Below are 13,177 nucleotides of genomic sequence, written 5' to 3' on the forward strand. Positions count from 1 at the left end.
ATAGGCAGGACTGAGCTTATCACCCTCTGCTAGCCAACACGTCTAAGTACCTCCTGAGGTCGTCCTGGGCAAACTTGGTGGCCAGAAAGATCAGGGGGCTGTCGCAGTCAGCTCCAGGGACTACACAGACCCCCCCAGGCTGCAAGACTATTGCCGTGGGCTCAGCTCTGCAATCAACCAACAACACACCCACTCTGGATCTCCACTCAGGGTTCACACCTGCTATCCTGCCACCCGATATGGCTCCAGGTGGAGAACCGCAGCTGCTAGCTTTCAGCTCCAGGTACCACACCGACCCCACAGGGAACAGAGCCAGTGCTCCCCTCCACCCCCAGACCAGATCCGCACAAACAGTCAGAAGGGGGCCCGTGTGCCGTTCTGTCAACTCCGCCCTGCGCCTCTCCACACAAGGCGCCCCCCCCCCCCAGTCCCCGACTCCCTCCGCGTGCAGCTGTTCCCAATCACCAAGCTCAAACTGTCAGGTCCCGGACCACACTCGCCCTCCCAACCCCCCACACAGACCCAGGCTCCAACCTGGCAGTCACAACGTCCATGCGGAGGCCACCGGCGGATGTCCAGCCGGCACTGGAAATGAATCGCTGGAGTCCGGACCACCGGAGCCCACGGACCCGAAGGCTGGTGAGTCCCCAGCCGGCCACAAGGTCAGTCACGAGAGCTCTTTGTGCCAGGAAAGCCAGGTGTTCGCCTGCTACCACCGCCCAGCGCAGGGAGTCCGAGTCTTAAAATTCCATTCTTTATGTTATCAGTCTAAGATGTTTTGTTGTAGCAACCCACAAATAAGATAAGGGTGGCATGAGCTTCTGTCGCGGGCAGCAGAGCCGGCAACGTGGGCACGGCGAAGGTCCGGGGGTCAGGCGGAGGTCCAGAAGTCAGACGAAGGTCCGCGGGTCAGGCGAAGGTCCGCACTGGTTTTGTAGCTTCACAATTCCACCTTCGATAACTTTTCCGAGGAAGAGCGACTTGGGAGAGTTGAAGAGCGTGTCCGACGAGCTGGGAAAGGTTCTGTGTCTCCAGAAAACAAAATAAAAAATCTTAAAAAGAAAAAATGCATAATTTTGGTGAAATTTTTAATAAATTTTTTCTTTTTATAAAATACTTATTTGGGAGATGCAGACAGACAGCAGAGAGAGAGAATGAGGCATCACCAGTTCTAGTCAGAATGGGCGTTGGGAGGAGGCTGGAGTCAGGAGCAGAGACGTGGCCGAATCCAGGACAGGCGACATGGGTTGCCCAGCTCATGTTTTAACTGCTAGACCAGTAAAAATGCCTCTCCAGCTTTTCTATGGTGCACATTTACTATGAACTTTATGAAGACTTCTTGAATAGAAGGATTTCAAGACTTTTTGCACTAGAACATTAAAAAAAATTATCTATTTTTTGAGAGGTACATTTACTGAGAGAGAGAGAGAGAGGAAGAGACATCTTTCATCTGCTAGTTCATTCTCCAAATGGCCACAGTAGTCAGAACAGAACTGATCCAAAGCCAGCAGCCAGCAGCCAGGAGCCAGTAGCTGGGACTGAAGGACTTGAGTCATCCTTCCCTGCCGTTCCAGGAATTAGCAGGGAGCCAGATGGGACGTGGAACAGCTGGGACTAGAACTGGAGCCCATATGGGATGCTGATGCTGCAAGGCAGAGGATTAGCCTGTTGAGCTGTCACGCCAGCTCCATATTTATATTTTCTAGCTTTCAATTTTTAAATTTTTAATTTATTTTTAGATTTATTTATTTTTCTTGGAAAGGCAGGGAGCTGGAAGGGAAATGGAACAGCTGGGCTACGAACTGGTGCCCATATGGGATCCCAGGTGTGCAAGGTAAAGATTTTAGCCACTAGGCTAACCTAGCCGGGTCCTCTAGCTTTCAATTTTACACTGTTATTTTACAAGTTTTAAAGACTAGGGTTTGGCACGATCATGTTCTCTATTAAAATGGGGGCGGGGGCATTGGCTGGCAAGATTACTCAGTGGTTCAATCCTTGCCTTGCAACTGCCGGGATCCTGTATGGGTGCAGGTTTGTGTCCTGGCTGCTCCACTTCCCATCCATCTTTGTGCTTGTGGCCTGGGAAAGCAGTAAAGGATGGCTGAAAGCCTTGGGACCTTGCATCTGTGTGGGAGACCCAGAAGAAGCTCTTGGTTCCTGGCTTCCGATCAACTCAGCTCTGGCCATTGTGACCACTTGGGGAGTGAACCAGCAGATGGAAGATCTTTCTCTTCGGTTTCTCCTTCTCTCTGTAGATTGGTCTTTCCAATAAAAATAAAATAAATTTTAAAAAATGGGGAAGGGACTGATGATCCATATCACTCCAGTTTCTCGTGCTGTCTCCCAGTCCTGGGTCCCTATCTGGGTCCGTTTGCTTATGTCTTTTTCAGGATATTCTATAGAGAAGAAGCCAGTGCCATTTTATTGCAGCTAAATGTGGGTTTTAAAAATGTCTATTTGGGGCCTGGTGCAATAGCGTAATGGTTAAGGTCCTCGCCTTGAACGTGCCAGGATCCCATATGGGCGCCAGTTCTCCCACCTGAGTGGGAGACCTGGAGAAAAGTTCCTGGTTCCTGGCTTCAGATTGGTGCAGCACCAGCCGTTGCAGCCACTTAGGGGGTGAATCATTGGTCCCTGCCACTCACATGAAAGATGCTGACAGAATTCTGGGCTCCTGGGTTTGGCTTGCCTTCCTACTGGCTGTAGTGGGAATCTAGGGGAGTGAAGGTAGATGGAAGGTCTCCTCTCCTCCCCTCTCCTCTCCTCTCTCCTCTCCTCTCTCCTCTCCTCTCCTCTCCTCTCCTCTCCTCTCCTCATCCTCTGTCTTCTCTCTCTCTCTCCTCTCTCTCTCTCTTTCTCTCTCTCTCTCTGTTACTCTGCCTGTCACATGAATAAATCTTTGAAAGAAAGAATGTGGATTACTTTAAGGCTCCAAAAGGCCTGAGATTTTACCTCCAGCTTCGTCTGGGTGCATTCTTTCCCAGCATGAAAGCCTGTGAACCCATCACAGCTTTGTTCATTTACAGTCAGTTACATTGGCAACTTTTAGAATGACGGTTTGTGTGTGAGAATTCAGGTTGCTGTAGAAGGATGCGGAGGGAGATATTTGGAAGGTAAAACCTCTAGACAGTGTTGCCTGTACTGCAGCCTGTCTGCCGCTGCATGGTGATCTCTAGACATGTTTTGGAAACATCATCTGAGCGTGCAGTTTGTACTGGCCTCCCCCTCCCTTCTGCCTGCGTTCTCCTGACTCTGCATGCATCCCGTGTGTCACAAGGGAAGCCAGCTCTGACTGTTGCACATCCACTAGTTAGACTTCTGTCTTTAGCAATTCTTTCAAATGGTGGATTTGGAGTGGTTGTTGGAGAATAAAAAAGAGGCTGAGTGGGTCTGCCATGGTAACCTAGTGGCTAAAGTCCTCGCCTTGGCATCCATCGAGATCCCATATGGGCACTGGTTCATATCCTGGCTGCTCCACTTCACTTCCAGTTCCCTGCTTGTGAAAAGCTCAAGGATGACCCAAAACCTTGGGACCCTGTACCCATGTGGGAGACCCAGAGAAAGCTCCTGGCTCCTGGCTTCAGATCAGCTCAGCAGTGGCCGTTGTGGCCACTTGGGGAATGAACCAGTGGATGGAACGTCTTTCTCTCTCTTTCTTTGTATATCTGCCTTTCCAATAAAAATAAGTAAGTAAATAAATAAATCTTAAAAAACCAAAAAACAAACAGAAAAACAACAACAAAACAAGAAAGAGAGGCTAGGTATATCCAGCCTCTCATAGGGCCATGGGGCCAAGATACCAGGTTGCTAGGGATTGAGCTAGGCCCCACACAATCCTGAGTACCGCGGCAGGTGTGTCAAGGGATGGTAGAGGTCTCTTACTTGTTTGACAGCCTCCCTCCCTCAGGTAGAACTGTGAACTGGCTGCCTGTTTGCTTTATAAAACACATGCGATCTCTTAAATAGGACAGTATTGATCATGCCCAGAACCCCTAAGCAAGTTTGCTTTAAAATAGATAAATCTCTTCACAAAGGTTCTATTTCTTCCTCCAGCTATTTGGTGTCAGGATGACAAGTGGCTTGTAGATCTGGGGTGTGTGTAGGAAGTCTCCTACATGGCCACACTGAGAATGTTTATTGTAGAAAGGGAACTTTTGCCCTGTGAAGTCACCTCCTCCGAGCCACCAGTAGTGCACTGATATTCTATCACAGGAAATGCCTGGTGGCCCACAAAGGCAGTCTTCTGTGTACAGCTGCAGAGGGAGAGAAAATACTCCTGAATGTGATAGCGAGGTCTGGAGAGCAGTGCTCCGGGCTGGCTCAGCACCTGGGCCCTGCGGCCTGCAGACTAGGGGGTCTTTGAACAACGTCAAGATAATGTAATGAACAAAGGTCAACTGACCTCTCGTAGTCGCATATTTAATGCAGAGAAAGAGGTGTGAGAGGATGTCCCTCTTTTGTGTTCCTATAAGGTAGTTGGGAATTATGTTTAGATTTGGCTTTTTAAAACTGTAGTGACTGGGGCTCAGCAGTGTGGCTTAGTGGCTAAGGTCCTCGCCTTGATCCCATATGGCCGGTGGTTCTAATCCTGGCAGCTCCACTTCCTCTCTATCTCTTCTCCTGTCAGTATATCTGACTTTGTAATAAAAATAAAAAAAAAATAAATCTTAAAAAAAAAAAACTGTAGTGACTGAACATATTCCCTCTCCAATCCCTGCATTTGATATTAAAGTGATTGAAACCTTAGTTTCAAAGTTCGGATATTTATTTATTTGAAATAAATACAGGAACACAGAACAAAATAGAGGGGCACACATGTACACACAAAGGGAAAGAGAAGAGAGAGAGAAGAGAGTAAGAGAGAATCTTCAACCAGGCACAACAGCCAAGGTTGGGCCATGCTGAAGCCTAACCCAGAATTCCATCTGAGAACCCAACATGGGTGACAGGGTCCCAAGAACTTGGTCTATGTTAATTGCTTTCCAAGGCACATTAGCAGGGAGCTTCATTGGAAGTGGAGTAGCCAGGCCTTGAACTGGCACTCAGATATGGGATGCCAGTATCTCAAACAGTGGTTTAACTTGCTGTATCACAACACTGGCTCTGAATTTGGATACCTTTTGAAGTGTTATGTTTGAATGAAACGGCGTTGCATCAGTGATTTCAGTGGAAGTAGTAATGTGCTCCCAGTACTTTACAGAGGCCAGGTTCTTTGGTTCTCAGGCCTCATCATTAACATAAAGGAGTTTCCAGAATTTTTACTAACAGTTTCAAATTTTTAAGTTTTTATTTTCATGTCCCTGCTTAGAAACAAGCAGGTGTCTGTCATGCCGGCTGGGTGGGGAATTTGAGCCATGTATCTTCCAGGGCATACTTAGAACATGTAAACACCGTGTTACAAGTGTCCTGGCTCAGAAATATCCTTGCTCTGACTTTGTAGTGTGAGAATTAGAATGAACAGCACTAGTCTCAGTGATCAGTACATGTTAAATTAGAGATTGATTCCTCTGAAATGATGTACCTTCAGGTGAGGCTGTTTTTGAGAGTTTTGAAGACTGCGTCAGTAGCTGTTTTTCACTTGGAGTACCAAGTAAAAATTTAGACTGTATATTAAACCTCTAATGCTTTCTGCCAATTTTTTGAGTGCCTCTAAAGTGCCAAATGGCTCAATTGAGTTGGTCCCTTGATGAGGAATCTCTGTTAACCAAATTCTGGCACCATTTTCTGCATCTTCTTCTCCAGTGTGGTGTTAACCACAGGACTTCTTTGTCAGTTGGCACATATCTTAGTTTATTTTTTTTAAAGATTTGTTTATTTTTATTGCAAAGTCAGATATACAAAGAGGAGGAGAGACAAAGAGGAAGATCTTTTATCCGATGATTCACTCCCCAAGTGACCACAACGGCCGGTGCTGTGCCAATCCAAAGCCAGGAGCCAGGAACTCCTTCCAGGTCTCCCATGTGGGTACAGGGTCCCAAGGCTATGAGCCAACCTCAACTGCTTTCCCAGGCCACAGGCAGGGAGCTGGATGGGAAGTGGAGCTTCCGGGATTAGAACCAGTGCTCATATGGGATCCTGGCGCGTTCAAGATGAGGACTTGAGCTGCTAGGCCACTGCGCCGGGCCCACATTTCCCAGTTTTAAAAAGAATTCCATAAAGTTGGTTTAGCCAGAACCTGCTGCCTTCAATGTCTGGCCACCTGGCTGCCCTTCTCCCACCCACCATTTTCCAGGGGCTTTTTTGTCACTCTGGGCCAGACTTCATGGAGATCCACACATGTGCCCTTAACCAGGGTCTCCCTGACCCTTCATGCATCCTCTCAGTAATTCAGCATTCACTGACTCCAGTTTGTTCCTTGGCCACAAACCTTTCTTTGTTGTGTTCAAATCTGAGTCCTGGACTCTCTTTACATATTAATTCTGGAGTAAAATCTGATTTTACCACTTTAACAGTTGTCCAGCTCTGATTCTCCAGAAGGTGCGGACCTCATCTGGGGTCTTATTTAGAACCTGTTTCAGTAGACTTGGCCTGAAGGACACTGCAGTGTCCCTTCTTTGCTCTGCAGGAAGGTGGAAGGCCCAGGAGTGGCATAAATTCACAATGATGGAGTTGGGAGGGAGCGATTGAATGGTCTTTGTGGCCTGCTGTTGGCAGCCCACAATATTCTAGCCACACAACTGGCGGCTGCTACACACCTCCCACTAGTCACAACAATTCATGGAAATTAATAAATGCATTTATTGGGAGAGGTCATGGGTATAACAGGAAAATCAGTCCCCCAGCTTCCCAGACGAATACTCCTGGATCGAGTTTCAATAGAAACCAGCAGGCTCTCTCAGAGCCCAGAGTATTTATAGCAATCAGAAGTGGTTCAAATTCTCAGGTAGTTCGGTAAGGTTAAGTCCAGTTCTTGTGTTTGTTTAGTTTGGAGGAAGTTTGTCTCACAGAATTAACAAGTGCTAGACATTCTAGACTGTAAGACCACAGTTATTGAGTGATGTTACCTCCCTGTCAGACCATGATCACAGAGAAACAGAATCACGTTTGTTTGAAAATGACATACGCAGGCCGGCAAGCACAGGCACTTTCACATTGCAGTACTTGAGTTAGGTCTCTGCCTGCAGCTCCTGCCTCTGGATTTCTGCTAAGGCAGGCCTTGGGAGGCAACAGTGATGGTGTAAGTACTTAGGTTGTTGCCAAGACCTCGACTGAGTTCCCAGCTTCAGGTTCTGTCCAGCCTAGTCCTGCTTCTGGTGGCATTTGCGGAACAAACTGTTGGATAAAACTGCCTGTCTTATCTCTTTGCTGCTAAAAACAAACAAACAAACAAGCAAAAAACAACAAAAAAAAATCCACGATGTTTCAAAAATCACATGCAATTCAATGTGTATTTAAAAAGACAGCTTTTAGCAATGGTGCAGGAACTAGTGGATACCCTTAGGCAGAAGAGCAATCCTGAATCTTTCTGGTCATAGACGCAAAATTCATTCAAGATGGATTATATGCCTAATTGTAACATCAAACACTTATTTTTTGGAAGACAATGTGAGTAAATGTGACCTTGGATTAGTCAATGGTTGTTTAGCTATGTTCAGAAGTTCTCATAATGAATAAAAAGAGGTGTACAAGACTGTAAACAATTAAATATTTTTGTGCCACAAAGAATATATCAGGAAAATACTAAGAGAACAGAGTGAGAGAAAAATTTGGAAATCACATTTCTAATAAGAAGTTGATATCTAGAATGCATAAAAAAATGCATGTCAAAAAAAATAAATAACCCAATGAAAAGATAGGTGAAAAATTTGAATGTGCATTTCCCCAAGGAAGGTGCATGGAGAACCATAGGAGGCTTCTCAGCATCATTAGCCATGAGAGAAGTGCAACTCAAAACCACAATGAGCTGCCCCTTCAAACCCACTGTTGTGATGACCACGGTAAAACACACACACATACACAATATCGAGTGTTGAGCTGGAGATGGTGAAATTGGAATTTTTGTATGTGATTGGTTGGAAAGTGAAATAGTGTAACTGGCATAGAGAGCAATTTGAAAGTTTTTCCAAATATTACCTTTATTCAGTTAGGGCAGCAAGCCCACATCTAAGCCTAAAAAATTACAGATATATATATACAAAAACATGTACTTGAAAGGTCTTAGGAATTATCTAAATGGCCAAAAGTGAAAATAGTCCATATATTTATCAAACGATGAGTGAATCAGCAAAATGTAATGTATCTACCAGTATATGGAATACTTTTCAGCCATTAAAGGAATGAAGTACTGATACGTGCTAAATTGTGAACAAACCTTAAAAGCAGCAAGAAAAGTGAGGAAGGGTAGTCACAGAAGAACACTTAAAAAATGGGAATTCTTTTCATATGATGTATCCATAGTGGGAAAATCTTTAGAGACCGAAAGTTAGGTGAATGTCCTTCTTGGGTGCAGTGTGTACTGGCTGAGGAATTGGGAGAATGACAGCTGGTTTTTAATTTGATGTGCTATGAATAACACATATTCAGGTCAACCATAATAAGTCATGTTCCCTAATGTAAATGGGTGAATTTTATAATGCATCGGTTGTATTTGCACAGTAACTTATTTTTAGGACTTACTTTATTTTTATTGGGGAGATATATATACAGAGAGGAGGAGAGACAGGGAGGATTAGAGACAGGGAGGGAGAGACAGCAGGGCAGCCAGGATTAGAACTGACGCCCATATGGGATCCCGGTGCATGCAAGGTGAGGACTCCAGCCCCTAGGTTATCATGCTGGGCCATCACAACAACTTTTAGAACAATTGGCACAGGGCCCAGTACAATAACCTAGCGGCTGAAATTCTCACCTTGCACCTGCTGGGATCGCATATGGGCACAGGTTAGTGTTAGGGTTAGTGTCCTGGCGGCCCCACTTCTCATCCAGCTGCCTGCTTGTGGCCTGAGAAAGCAGTCAAGAATGGCCAAAGATTTGGGACCTTGCACCCGTGTGGGAGACCCGGATGAAGCTCTGGGCTCCTGGCTTTGGATAGGTTCAGCTCCGGCCATAGCCATTTGAGGAGTAAATCAATAGATGGAAAATCTTCTCGGTCTCTCCTCTTTGTATATCTGACTTTGCAATAAAATAAATAAATCTTTTAAACAAATGTGGACTTAACACATAAAAAAAATAGGAAGGTAGGGAATAGGACATTATGATACACATTTTAGACTTGCTACACCCCATGCTCTGCTTGCCTCCCCCCGCACCAGATCTGGGCCCCAGACAGTCCAAGGGAGGCCTTATCCTGCTGGGCTGTGAGAAAGGGAGGTGCTGTTCCTCTGCCTCTTCCTGCTATTTGTCTGAGTCTCGCAGACAGAGGAGAATCCAAAAGAAATCCTTCAGGCAATTTTTGGTAACAGAAAAGAAAAGGATGATCTAATACATTGAAACAAGTTGCATAGCTCTTATTGACCCTTTCTTTCCAGAGTTTTCAAGGTTGTTTTCAGTTGTTCAAAGAATATTTTTAAATATGAATATTCACACAATACAATTGGATACTCTAAGTGTCTGTCAACAAGTTTGTGCAAGTGGAATTAATAGATATTTTGGGGGTGAGTGTTTGGTCTAGTGCTTCAGATGCTGGTTGGAATGCCTGAAATCTACCTTGGATTGCTGGGTTTTGTTGGTGCTCTGCTCCTAACTCTAGTTTCCTGCTAATGTGTACTCAAGAGGCAGAGTGTGTTGGCTGAGGTAGTTGGGTTGAGCCCAGCTGGACTTGCAGGCACCAGGCAAAAAGCAAAGGCCAATACCCCATGCAGCTAACCCACCTGTGAAGCCTCCCTGGAACCCTGTGTACCCTCAAGTCTTTGCATCTCCCCCAGGCTCCACCCTGCACTGATGCTCCACCTGCCTACTCAGAGCTGTAATGTCCAAGCTTTGTGCACTCAGAGGTGTCACAGTGCCCACCATGTTGGCTGTATTTCCTGGTGCCTCTCTGTATTTTCCTATGACCCAGTACATGGCTGTGGGGCTTTTAGGTCTCACAATCCCATGGCTTATTATCTAGTTGGTCCTATTTATTCACCTATTCAACAGTGGTAGTGGAAGGAGGCTACAATGCAGGTACCAGATTTGGAGTTGGGGCTACTGCTGACAACATCCCGCCTCCGCCTCCTGGATGTCCTCTCAATGCTGCTCAGCTTGCAGTCATGCAGGGAACTAACATGCTAGTAACTCAGTGTAAGGGCAACTTCTTCCTGCGCAGCTTGGATGGTGGCTGTACCATCTGGTGAGGGACCAAGTCCACTCCTGTGCTGGGAAAGACATCACATACCTTCAGCACTTATCACAATATAACTGCTTTAGTCATATAACTTGAAGTTGCAGTTTAGACACATGTTGTTGGAGTGTCTTTCTGGCGCCCAAATGTTCAGAACCTTTTTTAATTTAATAAGAAACCATACAATGGTAGCAGTACCTCCGTAAAGCATTTTGAGGTCAGGGAGATATCACCTCATAAAATGAATGAGGGTGAATCAGCCCTAAGGATCTTCCTTTTATTCCTCTGGAGTACTACTGTTTTATACTAGTCTTTGGTTTTAGTAATAAAACATCAAATTAGGTTTGGTGGGAACTTTGAGAATTAATGTTGCCAAGTTATTCTGGAAAAAAATAGGTAGATGGGTGGCTACCATCCACATAGGAGATCTGGGTTGAGTTCCAGTTCCTGGGTTTGACCTGACTCAACTCTGGCTATTGTGGACATCTGAGAAATAAATAAGTGGATGAGAGCTCTTCTGTTTGTGTGCTTGTCTGTCTCTGTTTTTCTATCTCTAAAAAATAATACATTTTTAAAAGCTCAAAGCTTTAAATATGTTTAAATTGAAATTGGGGCTGACATTTGGCGTAGCAATTAAGACACTGCTTGGTGTGCCTGCATCACATAATGCAGGGCCTGGGTTTGAGTCTTGGCTGTGTTCCTAATTTCAATATCCTATTAATGCAAACCTTTGAGAGGGGGTAGGTAATGAATTATACATACACACATATATATGATAGTCTTTTTTTATCTTTCTTCTATATATTTAACATGTGCTTTCACGTATACCATGCATCTACATTAATATTTTGTTGTTCTTAGTCTCATTTTGCTATTTCTTTTAATATACTCCTTTTGTGTGAACTGTAACTTGTTGTGATGGCCCTGAAAAGATATCTGTTTTCAATTTTCAACTCATAGAGTGTGTCTGGAGATAGTTCTGTCTGATGAGCTCAGATAGCTATCATCCCATTTCCCATGGGTGTTCCCAGAAAATGGCTGAACATGGCATGTAATTCCTACACCTGTTGCTCTGGGATGCTCCTGGCAGGTCACTTGGCATCGAGGCTTCCCCATCAGTCTTGCCGAGATTTTTCCAGAACTACATGATATGGCCATCCTTCAACTGTCTAGCATCGCTCCAACTCTCAGAGCAGGAGACTACAAGGCACTAAGACATGGCCCTCAGCTGTTCCTGGAAAATTAACTGTGCTTGGCCCTTGACCCCTCTCAGGACTCTCAGTGCCTCATTCCTATTGACTCTTTTTCATGTTCAGTGTTGTTGTTCCAGCCTGATCAGCCAAGCCCTGCCAGACCATTGTGGCCCGTGAAACTGATCCGTGTCATATGTTTGGTTTTCTGGGCCATTTGCATTCTGACAATGGGAGGCTTTTTTTTGGTGTGTTTTTTAATCACTCAGTAATGGGCTGATAATCAAGGTATTTGATAGAATTTCTATGCTGCCTGTATTCATAGGCATCCTGCGTTGTTGAGTATTAAAACTGCCTCTTCAAAAGTTGACCAAAAACATTTTTGAATCTACTCTCATGAGTCAGTTGCGTCACTGAATTTGTCCTCAGAAAAGTTGTATTTTCTTGTTTGTTTCCTTGGTAATGATTAGGGCAAAAGAAGTTGGAATGACCATCAAGAACTAGGAAAGGCTTGCAATTTTATTCTATATGCCAGTGAGCAAATGAGCCTGGCATCATTTCACAGGTGTTTGTAGAAGACATGATACTCCTGGGTTAATGATAAAGAACTTTACCACCCAAGGCACTTGCAGTATCCAGAGTGTTAGTATTTTGTGTGAGTTTTACAAGTCAAGGTCACACAGGAGTTTGGGAGGATGGGCGTCAAGTAGAATCTGAACATTTGTAGGTTACATACACAAATGATGCCTGAAATTTAAGGAGCAAATTTCCAGTAATGGTTGAAGAGCCTGCCTGATCTTTGCTTTAGAGGAAAATGCTATTATACTGGAAAGTTGATGTTTTGGTTTGGATGTTATTTTGCTTCCCAAGGGCTTGTGTGTTATAGAGTTGATTCCCTAGGTAATGCTTTGAGAGATGATGGATATTTAACAGGTGAAATTCAATGGGTAGATCTTACATCAGGTGCTATAAGAAGGTGTTTCTCTGTGGTGTAATACGCTAAGCCTCTGCTTGTGGCTCTGGCATCCCATATGGAAGCCAGTTCAAATCCTAGCTGTTCTACTCTTGATCCACCGCCATGCTTATAGCACGGAAAAATAGTGGTGATGGTTCAAGTCCTTTGGTCCTGCACCCATGTGGGAAGTTCGGAAGAAGCTCTTGGCTTTTGACTTTGGACTGCCTAATTCTGGTCATTGTGTCCTGTTAGGAAGTAGACTGGCTGTTGGAAAATAATCTCTCTCTCTCCACTCCCTCATTCTCTGTGTAACTCTGCCCTTGTGTGCAAATATCCAGTTTGTCCAGTGCAATTTGTTACAGAGAATAGGTTTCCCCTGTTGAGTGGTCCTGGAACTATTCCAAAGATCAATTGTCCATAAGTTCCTTGTCTTTCTGTTCTTTTTGATTGGTGTGTATGTCTGTCCTTAGGCCAGCAATACACTGTTTTGAATCCTGTGACTTTATAATCAGTTTTGAAATTAAGAAATACGAATTTTCCAATTTTATTCTTCTTTTCTAATTTTAGTATATGTGCTGCTGAAGCTAGCACTGTTTTTCTTTTCTAAAAATGTATTGGTTTTGTATTACTTGAAATTCTGTTAAGAATTTTTGGATGGATTTTTTTCTGTTTGTGTGAAAAATGTGAAATTTATCTTTTAAGAAATAAAATTGGTAGATGTTTGGCATTACAGTTAAGAGACCACTTAGGAGACTGTATCCCATAGTGGGG

The 13,177-nt window shown here is 44.4% G+C and overlaps 1 pseudogene; it reads left to right on the forward strand.

Annotated features, from left to right (window-relative positions):
* Positions 1–591: 591 nt before the first annotated feature.
* LOC101516335 (DAZ-associated protein 2-like) lies at positions 592–10,274 on the forward strand (annotated as a pseudogene).
* Positions 10,275–13,177: the final 2,903 nt, after the last annotated feature.

The sequence above is a fragment of the Ochotona princeps genome, chromosome 9, assembly GCF_030435755.1.
Source record: "Ochotona princeps isolate mOchPri1 chromosome 9, mOchPri1.hap1, whole genome shotgun sequence".
In the NCBI taxonomy this organism is placed as follows: domain Eukaryota; kingdom Metazoa; phylum Chordata; class Mammalia; order Lagomorpha; family Ochotonidae; genus Ochotona; species Ochotona princeps.